Source organism: Carassius carassius, chromosome 12 (assembly GCF_963082965.1).
Source record: "Carassius carassius chromosome 12, fCarCar2.1, whole genome shotgun sequence".
Taxonomy (NCBI): Eukaryota; Metazoa; Chordata; class Actinopteri; order Cypriniformes; family Cyprinidae; genus Carassius; species Carassius carassius.
The window spans coordinates 21714920-21720919 of NC_081766.1; positions in this window are offsets into that span (position 1 = coordinate 21714920).

The window sequence follows — 6000 nt, forward strand, 5'->3', positions numbered from 1 at the left end:
CTTTGAGAGTGGCTTTCAAACAGTGCAGTCTATCTATTCTTCCCAGTAGAGATGGACTGAATGGATGCCATATTGTTGGAAACAACACCGGTTGGACTGGTGTAGCCATGTCTCTGCTCATTACCAGCAGGATCTCATCATCTCGCTCTTTCGTTTCCCTCGGAATGAAATAAAGGGGGATGCTTTACACTTTAATGACTTTCCCACAGTGCTCCCCCCAAAAAAAAACAAGCCCGACGCTGTGACCAGGAGGAGAGAGGACCTTGTCTAATAAGAGTCCAGTGTCTGACCAGTCTGACTGCCCTTGCCAAGAGAGGAAATAATCATGTCTTTATGTGGACAGGGACCTCTGGGAACAGCTTTCTCATTACATCCCCCCAATCACCTCACGAGCCACAATAGTCACACCGGTCCACCATCCGATATGGATCCCCGCTAAAAGCAGATTGTTCATGTGAAGAGAGAGAGAGAGAGAGAGAGAGAGAGAGAGAGAGAAGACCCTGCTTTTCGAAATGTGATTTCTTTATGTGTGTAGTTGCTGAGAGTTGCACTCTTGATGCCTCCTTGAGACTCGGTCACAGGAGGGATGCTGGCAAGTCAAATGCTTCATTCAGATAATTCAAAGCACAAAGTTTAATCGAGGAAAGATGAAAATTCACACTGTTCAAACCGAATAGATTCTGTAGAACTGTAGAACTGTTCATTTTACCAAATAGATGTGATATGATATATAAATCATATGGTTTGTAAGAAAGGCGTTAAAAGGTATAATCATCATCATCATCACCATCATAATTTATACACAACCATTTAAAAGTCAGTGATTTGTTTTATTTTTAATTCTTAAAGAAATTATTACATTTATTTAGATGTGACAGTAAAGACAATTATAATAAAAATATATTTCTTTTTAAGAATAAATGCTGTTCTTTTGGAATTTCCATTCATCAAAGAATCTTGGAAAACAATGTATCTCAGCTTCCAAAATTATTTCAAGCAGCACCACTCTTTTCAACAGTGATAATTAGAAATGTTGAGAAGCAAATCAGCATATTAAGATGATTACTGAAGGATCATGTGACACTAATGACTGGAGTAATGGCTGCTGGTATTTAAATATTTCACAATATTACTGTTTTGTTGTGCTGCTCGTTACATAATAGTTATATGATTTTTTCCACAGTACTTTTATTGTTGTTGTTATTTTTTTGTTGAGGCTGTCTACAGGCATGAAAGCAGAACAGAATGTGTTTCTGAAACTCTCAGTTTTGTTTGTACAAAAGACTTTTAAAGATATATCTATACAAATGGATTATGTAAAAGTGTATGTACACTATAGGCAGAAACTATGAACATATGAACATCATTTACACTAGTGCAATAGACAGTAAAGTGCCTAGAAAACATTTCAGGGTGCAAATGGATTACTCAGTGTTTCTGGATGAACAGACAGTAGTGCAAGTAATATCAAGTTTACTGTTTTTGCTTGTTGTAAAGAAATAAATAACTCTGATGAGTTATTTGCATGGATAATTGTTTTGTTAAAAAAAAAAACAATTTAGAAATGAAATTAAAATGAATCTGAAATCCAGTCTTAAAAGGTTTTACATAATCATAAAGGAGAAAAAAAAGGTGAAAATGAATGTGATTTTTACAGAACCTGTGTCGGGTCTCGGGGCTAATCACCTGCCTTTTTGGTGTGTGTATGTATTTGTGTGTGTTTGGATGGTTTGACAGCTCACCGCATCTGCCTGTTTGGTTTTCCCCGCCTCCCTTGTTTCCCCGTTGTTAACCGTAATTGCTCGCCACCTGTTCTCTATGTCCTTCTAATTTTTTCCCCTTTATTATTCCATGTGTTTCTCTGTCTATTGTCAGACTGTTGTTACTCGTACCAATAGCTCCGATCTTCTAGCTGCTCTTTGTACTCACCTTGTCGTGTCTTGTCCTCAGGCTCCAGTGTGTTTAGCTGATTTCTCTGCCCTTGTTCTTACAAGCCCAGAGCTCCTAGTAGCTTCCAGCTGTCATCCCTCCGGTCTCGGCGGTTATACGTACTACTGTGGAACATTACTCATCTGCTTTGACTCATCTGCTTCTCATCCTCTCACTACGAGTGAAACCTGTGAAACGTGACTCATCTTCTCTGCCTCCTCTGCTTAAATAAAGCCTTGAGTTTACCCGCATCTGAATCCAGCCTGCTTTCTCCTGACAACCTGACTGTTGTACATATAGTTGCAATGAGGAAACCGATGGTGACAGTGATGGTGACTCTTGAATTTGAGGATTTCTTTTTCTCAATATTTGTCCTCCCATATAGGCATGACGTCATCAAGAGCATTTGAAGCATTTAGAAGAAGTGTTCTAAAACGCCACACATTTTACAAGATTTATTTATTTAAATGATTTTTTTAAAGAGAGCAGATCATGAAATTGTACGAATGAGATCGTACAAATTCCTACAAATCAGCCACCATGAATGTGAAATAGTTACAAGCTGCCATGAGAGGGTGTTCAAAATTAGTCCTGGAATTGCACAGGTGTGAGTTCAGTTACAGAATGCGTAAATCTGAATATCTAAAAATGCGTAACCAAATACAGGACTAACTCTTGTTTGTTCTGCTGTGTGAACGTGCTATTGTGTTTTTAGCAGTCAATTCCCAAGGCACTGAAAATCTCTAGCAGGTGTCAGGTGTAACACTACATGGACAGAACATCCCATTCTGTAAAGATCACATAACACAGACATACTGCCAAGGAAATCTATCTTTCCTTCTGTAAATATGGTTGAGATATATGAACTGCAAGAGTAGTTTATTGTAACTCAACACATGTCTGCTGCATAACAATTGTTCATGTATTCTGGCTCTCCTTAGTTTTGACATTTAATGAACAGACTTTTGTCCAGATCATAATACACTGTACCCAGCCATACACTTGAATTGTACTTATCGGGTCAGACAGGAGGCTTCTCCCTTTTGAATGACTTTCCATAGATAACTAAAACTCCAGGTTTACACTGCAAAAAAAAAAAAAAAAAACGACAAAAAAAAAAATCTTTGTTGACTGAGCCATCCCTGCATACATAATACAAGGGTCTGGCTCATTTTTTCCTCTGAGATTTCTATCACTCATAGAACAGTCTCTTGTACAACAAAACAACAGAGTCCACTGAGAGTTTACAGGTTCAGTCCCATAAAGCTGCAGTGTTTTGCTCACACAATAGCCCTTCATATAATGTTCCTCAGTGATGGCCTGGGCTGTTACGACCCACTCGGTCCGGTCTCTTTCAGAACTTCCTAATACATTCACCGATCCACGTTATTTGAACTTCCAGTTGGGAGGAGAAAAATAGAGAAAAGTTGTGAAACTTAAATCTGAACGTATTAAAATGTGTTGCAGGGCTCATTAAAGGTAAGAATTCCAGTTATTTGTTTTTAGTATGTCACAAACTCGGTTATGGGATTTGTAAAATACCATACCAGGACTAGGTCATACTGTTTGCTATTTACAAAGTGAGTGTCATCAATAGTTTAGGTTGAAATTTATATGAACGCATATAGTAATTTTATCTGAGGCACAGCGAATATCATTGTCTAGCTCTGTGGTTGTCAACCAGGGGACTCAACATCAATAAAAATATTTCAATGAATAAATTATTATTAGAAATATAATATATATAAATATAATATATATCAAATAATATAATATATCAAATAATCAAACTCTAATTATAAAATAAATGTAAAAGTCAATACATTTTTCCTCAAATGATTATATTATAAACTATTATTTCTTGAAAGTTCTGAAAATTGTTATTCACAAAATTATAGTTAATAAATTTATTAATAATACTCCAAGTTTCTTGTAATAATAAAAAGTTTTAAAAGAAGCAGCTTTGGCAAAATTATAGCAGACAAGGGGCTAGTATCTGATCCATGATCCTAGAGAGAGAGAGAGAGAGAGAGAGAGAGAGAGAGAGAGAGAGAGAGAGAGAGAGAGAGAGAGAGAGAGAGAGAGAGAGAGAGAGAGAAAAGAATGTTATTATGCCATCAAGCAAGAGTTTGTCTGAAATATTTTGTATGGTGAAAACAGAGGCCACGATGTAATAATCAGCCATTTTTGCCCATTGGTGAAGACTAAAGAATATTTTCATTTCAGAGCATTAGAACAAGTGGCTTGTCTGACTGTAAAGGAAGCAAAGCCTCTGCAGATGATGAGGTTGGTGTGTCTGGTGAGTGTCCTTGTGCCAGACATCTTCCCTGCCATGTGATTCGATCAGTATGAGGGTGATGTCACAATCCATCATTCACAGAGAGGCTCTCTGAAGCACAGAATCACTCACTTACAATGCACTCAAAGATGCATGAGTTATGTTAAACAGGAAAAAAGAATTTTATTTATAGAATCATATGTAGTACTTGCTAGCTAACAAACTGTTAGCATACAATAGCACATAATGCTAAATGTCTTAAGTCTGCTACTTAAAGTAGGCTACTTCTTACAGATTGAGAACTAATTTATTTATAATATCTGAAAACTGAAATCTGAAGTCCTCTTACATAATTATATTTCAATCCTGTTTTCACTGGATAACGATACAAATTATTATTATTATTTATTTTATTTTTTTTTAAATGTTTGCAGTGTATTTCTTGATCGTATCACTCAACATTCAGACCTAATCAACACATCAGCAGATTTGGTACAAGCGTCTTTAGTCACAGAGGTACAGTCGTAGAGGTTAACATACAGTGCCAACTGAATAAATTACAAAGAAATAATACAAACCCGATTCCAAAAAAGTTGGGACACTATACAAGATGTGAATAAAAACAGAATGCAATGATGTGGAAGTTTCAAATTTCAATATTTTATTCAGAATACAACATAGATGACATATCAAATGTTTAAACTGAGAAAATGTATCATTTCAAGGGAAAAATAAGATGAATAAGAAATTTGATTTTAAATATCATGGCATCAACACATATCAAAAAAGTTGGGACAAGGCTATTTTTACCACTGTGTGGCATCCCCTCTTCTTTTTATAACAGTCTGGAAACGTCTGGGGACTAAGTTGCTCAAGTTTAGGAATAGGAATGTTGTCCCATTCTTGTCTAATTTAGGCTTCTAGTTGCTCAACTGTCTTAGGTCTTCTTTGTCACATCTTCCTCTTTATAATGCGCCAAATGTTTTCTATGAGTGAAAGATCTGGACTGCAGGCTGACCATTTCAGTACCCAGATCCTTCTTCTACGCAGCCATGATGTTGAAACTGATGCAGTATGTGGTCTGGCATTGTCATGTTGGAAAATGCAAGGTCTTCCCAGAAAGAGATGATGTCTTGATGGGAGCATATGTTGTTCTAGAACTTGGATATACCTTTCAGCATGCATGAAGGTATGGTGCGTGATGGTGCGTTTCCAGATGTGTAAGCTGCCCATGCCACGGGCACTCATGCAACTCCATACCATCAGAGATTCAGAGATGCAGGCTTCTGAACTGAGCGCTGATAACAACTTGGGTTGTCCTTGTCCTCTTTAGTCCGGATGACATGGCGTCCCAGCTTTCCAAAAAGAACTTCAAATTTTGATTTGTCTGACCACATAACAGTTTTCCACTTTGCTACAGTCCATTTTAATGAGCCTTGGCCCAGAGAAAACGACTGTGCTTCTGGATCTTTTTTGACCTATAGAGTTTTAGCCGGCAACGGCGAATGCTGGATGGATTGTGTTCACCGACAATGTTTTCTGGAAGTATTCCTGAGCCCATGTTGTCATTTCCATTAGAGTAGCATTCCTGTATGTGAAGCAGTGCCGTCTAAGGGCCCGAAGATCACAGGCATCCAGTATGGTTTTCCGGCCTTGACACTTATGCACAGAGGTTGTTCCAGATTCTCTGAATCTTTTGATGATTTTATGCACTGTAGATGATGATAACTTCAAACTCTGCAATCTTTCTCTGAGAAACTCCTTTCTGATATTGCTCCACTATTTTTTCGCTG